Source organism: Papaver somniferum, chromosome 6, assembly GCF_003573695.1.
Source record: "Papaver somniferum cultivar HN1 chromosome 6, ASM357369v1, whole genome shotgun sequence".
NCBI lineage: Eukaryota > Viridiplantae > Streptophyta > Magnoliopsida > Ranunculales > Papaveraceae > Papaver > Papaver somniferum.
Genome location: NC_039363.1, coordinates 106,998,382 through 107,003,665, shown reverse-complemented (window position 1 = coordinate 107,003,665; position 5,284 = coordinate 106,998,382). Strand labels below are relative to the sequence as shown.

The following is a 5,284-nucleotide window of genomic DNA, read 5'->3' as shown; positions in this document are numbered from 1 at the left end:
ATTTGGGAAAAACTTATACTTTTCAAATTTTGAAATTGAAATAATCGGAAGTATAATTAGTTACCCAAACTTCTGAATATGGGCTGTCTAACATTCTATATTGGCCCTTGGAACCACCTAGAGCCAAGGCGTGGTTTGTTTTGAACTTGCTATATTCGGAGGATAATTGTTTTGTAAAGTCCCGAATGTACGATGGCCCAAAAATCAGAATTTGGGAAAAACTTATACTTTTCAAATTTTGAAATTGAAATAATCGGAAGTATAATTAGTTACCCAAACTTCCGAATATGGGCTGTCTAACATTCTATATTGGACCTTGGAACCACCTAGAGCCAAGGCGTGGTTTGTTTTGAACTTGCTATATTCGGAGGATAATTGTTTTGTAAAGTCCCGAATGTACGATGACCCAAAAAATTAGAATTTGGGAAAAACTTATACTTTTCAAATTTTGAAATTGAAATAATCGGAAGTATAATTAGTTACCCAAACTTCCGAATATGGGTTGTCTAACATTCTATATTGGCCCTTGGAACCACCTAGAGCCAAGGCGTGGTTTGTTTTGAACTTGCTATATTCGGAGGATAACTGTTTTGTAAAGTCCCGAATGTACGATGGCCCAAAAATTAGAATTTGGGAAAAACTTATACTTTTCAAATTTTGAAATTGAAATAATCGGAAGTATATAACATTATATTGTCTTCCGAATAAATACTGGCCCCAAAATGGGATTTTTCCTATATCAGAAATTTTGAGATTTTTCAATATATATATATATATATATATATATATATATTCGGTAGTGGGTGTACTTCCGAATACTGTGTGTCTACTTAAATATATTCGGGAGACAAAAAATTCATTAAACCACCGATTATTACCAGTTTGTATCCAGGAAGATATGACCAACAATATTCGGCCGATAACCATCAAATATTTCTCCCGAATACTGTCGATGTTCTTGAGAAATGAAGAACACGACTACATTCGGAAGTAAAGGAGCATGAATATCGCCCGAATCTGGATAAATAACCGAAAACCCTAGAATTATTTTTTCTCGATTCGCCGAATTAAAGCGAAATAAACCCCAAAAATGATAGATTCTTACCTAATTGGGGCCATTTGACTTTGGAGCGGAATTTTTTTTTTCTTCCACAATCGAAAGATAATAGTAAACTGGAAGAAGAAGAGTTGAAATGAGTAGAATTGTTTTTGATTTGGTTTTCATACAGTTTTACCATAAGGGCATTTATGTAACTTCAATATCACATAGGGTACCCCTTAACTAGAATCTTTGGCTGGGTATAAATTGATGGCCCCTAAATCCTTGGGGTGGCCCCTAAAAACGTTAGGTAAAAAAACTCAGCAAAAGCTTCAATTACAATATAAATATAAGCAAAAGCTTCAAATCAGGATATTCAATACCCATTTTAACTTAACATGCGAGTCTTCGTCTTCGTTCGCCCTCAATTTTCCTCTTCTCATCCCTCGAGTCAATAACCAGAGCTTACAGCGCTACGGATGGGGATTCGAATCCAGGTGACGTAAATACAGTATTTTAGGTGACCTACATATCAATTTTGAATATCAATAATTCTTTCTTCATTTTTTTTTCTTCAGATTCTTGTAATACATGAACAACTTCACACTAGTTTCATATCAATTCTACTTTTAGTCAACGAATTCCATCAATTTCTACACTGGTTCCATCCAAAAAACGAATTCTCAACTGTTTGTTTGCTAATTCGACTGAGTTGATTCAATTGATTGGGTTTCCTATGACGTTCAATACAACGACAAGTAGAAGTTGTAAGAGGATATGCGTGAAAATTTGGACGAGAAAACAAGGATCAAGATTTGGTTATTGTCGTTTATATAAGGAGTGAAAGTGAACGGAGATGATTGGAATTGTTCTATGTCGTTGTTTTTAGAAGTTAAATATGGTTAAAACATTGAGTTTGTATCGGATTTGTGTTGTGTAGGGAAGGACTTTATTTGGGTAGTCTCCAAAGTGCAGCACTTATTTGGGTACCCAACCATCATCAATTGCAAGACGCCTTCAATTACAGAAGAATATCGGCCATGGTGAGTCTTTATTAGTTGTTTGGGACTTCCCGTAATGCACATATAAATTGATGCGGTTCTGGTTTTGTTCGTATAGTTAAATACATGTGTTTCTCAAACTTATGAATTCTAGTTTTTAATTGCTGGTTAGTACTTAACACGGATTTTCTAGAAAATAGAAGAGTATTTTCCTATCCGTGTTGCAGATATAACACTTTTTTTACAAGAATATTACATTCAGTGTTACTCTGTTGTTCTACGAGGTGTATGCATCATTCTCTGCCACACTCGGATTTGTATGTAATAAGAAATTGCATGTAGCACTTACTTATTTTATTAAGATATGTCATTGTGAAATCACATTTAAATGGTGGCAGGGCTATCACTCATTCTCAGTGTTTGATGAATATATTTAGAATCATAGATCCTTGTCCAGTAGCTAGAGTAAGAAGCTTACATTAGCTAGGATGAGGGGAAAGTTAGTCAAGTGTTCAGTTATCCTGATTGGAAGTGTGTTGTAGTTTAGCTTCGATGCAAGGATTTTGCATCGGGATCATATCAATTCTCGACTGCATGCTCATCTCTTTCTTCTTTCTTGGATTGACCGGGTAATAACCCCATTCTATAAATTTTTAGTAAATTTCATGATTTCATAATGACTTTGTAAAAGTGAACAATTTTTTAGTAAAATTAAAATATTGTTAGCATATCTTAATTTTTTATTTTGCACTCATTATGTTTGATCACAGTGCTGCTTTTGTAGGAAAAAGAACAATATGTTACATCATCCACTGAGTTTGCAAGAGTTTACATGGACAATCAGCCTTCCAAAGTATATTCTCCATCAAGTTTTCATAGTCAAGCACTCAGGGAAGACATGGGGAAATTTAGTTAATATACCGTTCACGTTCAGCCAAAGTCACACAGACTGTCTGACCTTCCGAAAAAGGTAAATCAACTTGCCACTCCCCTTAAGGCGTGATCTATTATCTATCATGTTGTGTAAGCTGGCTTGTTTCATTTTACTTCTTGTTCCAGTATGTAAATGATAATTACTTTTTTGACAGTTTTCATATCGATGATACTTTTGTGTTCCTCTAAAATTGTCTTTTGGGTATTCAGGCGGTGTAATGGAAGAACAAAATTATACTTTCCCTTCAACCAAACCAAATGTTCCTCTACCTAGTGGTTTTTTTTATCTTCCAAACAAATTGAAATCGATTAATTACCTAGAACTGACAATTGACTTCTTACTAAAATATGTAATATGCAATATGTTTCAAACAAAAGAATTATCCTCTTTTTTATACGACAATCTTAATAACTATCCAATTTAATTTGTATGACCATCTGAATTATCTACCTATTTCAATTTATATGACCATGGAATAGCATACACGAATTTATTTTATATGACCCTGTTTGCGTGATACCCAATTTATTTTATACGACCCTCTTTGCTTCTTGGAAATGCTATACAACCCCAATATTGTAGTGCCTTGTTTAGTTTAATATTGCACCCCGTCTCTCTCCCCTAGCATTATGCATAGGCTTATCTCTTTGTTTTTGATCTGCTTATTTTTGGATTTGTCACTTAGTAGTCGTCGGTACCAAAATTGAGATTAAACATCTCCTCCCAGTAAGTTGTTTCTGCCGCTGGTGCAGTAGAAGTATGGTTGTGATGATGAGGTTTTGAAGTATTCCTTTCTTAACTAACATAATTAGTTAAATAGCTTGTTTCGGATTTTATTATGTAAAGTAAAGATGCTTTAGTGCTTCTGTTCCATCCAATTATGAAGATATCCTACTAACTTATCCAGATTTTCACCTTTGCAGCTTCAGCCGAATATAGCTCGTGCCTTCATTAAGGTATTGCATAAACTTGTTTACCAGAGTTCTCTTCTATTAGTATGTGATTTCTGTAACATTGAAATTACTATACTATTTAAGCATATGCGGCAAAGATCTGAAATGTTTCCCTTTAAACGAGTGTATCTAATTTCTTAATACATGATACTCCGTTTGGATATATCTCATTTGCGAGTAACTTGTATAAGTACTACTTTAAGTTGAAACTGATCTTGTTGTGTGTTTAGGATCTGTTAGGAATTAGGATTCTTATTTTAGCAGTTGTATCAATAGTATTTACTTTATGTTTAAATACATACCTTATCTAAACACTCAAGTGTGTATCAATGAAGTGTCCTTTGTTTGAAACGACAAGATCAGAACAACAGAGTATGTATTTCCCCAAAATCTTATTTTGACTGTGTGATTTGTGAGATGTATTTTTTATTTACTGGAAGTTGTTTTCCTGTGTGTGTTTGTATATTCAGGTTTTTTAATAAATTCTTTCATGGTATAGGGTTGCCTTATGCTTACAGTATCATTAGAAACTTTAAGTTAATGGATTTTTAGTCTTACCTTCTCCAAGTTGTACCAGTGAGGTTACACACCTTAGAAGATTCTAGTATGGCAGTATCTTTAGGTAATATCTGCATCTCGGAGTGGATGAATGAAAATCAAAGACAGCGAGGGATGGTTATCTGATCTCTGTAAACAAGACTCTTGATATACTTCATTTATAGCTCCAATATCTTCGGTTATTCGTTTTCAAATGTTTCCTTATTCGGCCAGTGAGAGAAACGTCAAGACAGCCTTAGAAATTGGTGATCTGCAGGTCATAAGCAGGGGTAAGCAATAATTTTGATGTCATCTGCAGGTCATAAGCAGCAAACGCCTACAATACTTCAAAATAATAACTCATTTCCTCGTATGACACAGTCATATGCCAAACCTGCACCAACAGTTCTTCGGTCGGCCCACCCACCGTTGCCGCGGTTGCACTAGTTTATACGACCATCTGAATTATCTACCCATTTTAATTTATATAACCATGGAATAGCACAGACAAATTTATTTTATATGACCCTGTTAGCGTGGTACCCAATTTATTTCATACGACCCTCTTTGCTTCTTGGAAATGTTATACAACCCCAATATTGTAGTGCCTTGTTTAGTTTAATATTGCAACCCGTCTCGTTTCCCTGGCATTATGCATAGGCTTATCTCTTTGTTTTCTGTTGTTCCATGTTGTCCTTGCATTTCCGAATTGGATCAATTACGGTTTATGCGAGTCATTTTTGCCTTTTGAATTTATGCTCTAGTAGTTAAATATGCTACATTATACACTTCTTCAAGTGAAGCTCAGAGAATGGAAAGC

At 34.6% G+C, this 5,284-nt stretch overlaps 1 long non-coding RNA gene across 4 annotated transcripts; it reads left to right on the top strand.

The window, feature by feature from the left end:
* Positions 1-1,413: 1,413 nt before the first annotated feature.
* Positions 1,414-4,239, top strand: LOC113286012. 4 transcript variants are annotated; one of them, XR_003329058.1, is made up of 4 exons: positions 1,414-1,536; positions 1,618-2,082; positions 2,825-3,010; positions 3,898-4,239. It is a non-coding gene; the product is annotated as an uncharacterized LOC113286012 (long non-coding RNA). The 4 variants fall into 4 exon arrangements; XR_003329057.1 differs by having other exon boundaries at positions 2,811-3,010; XR_003329059.1 differs by having other exon boundaries at positions 1,424-1,536; positions 1,980-2,082.
* The last annotated feature ends 1,045 nt before the right edge of the window (positions 4,240-5,284 follow it).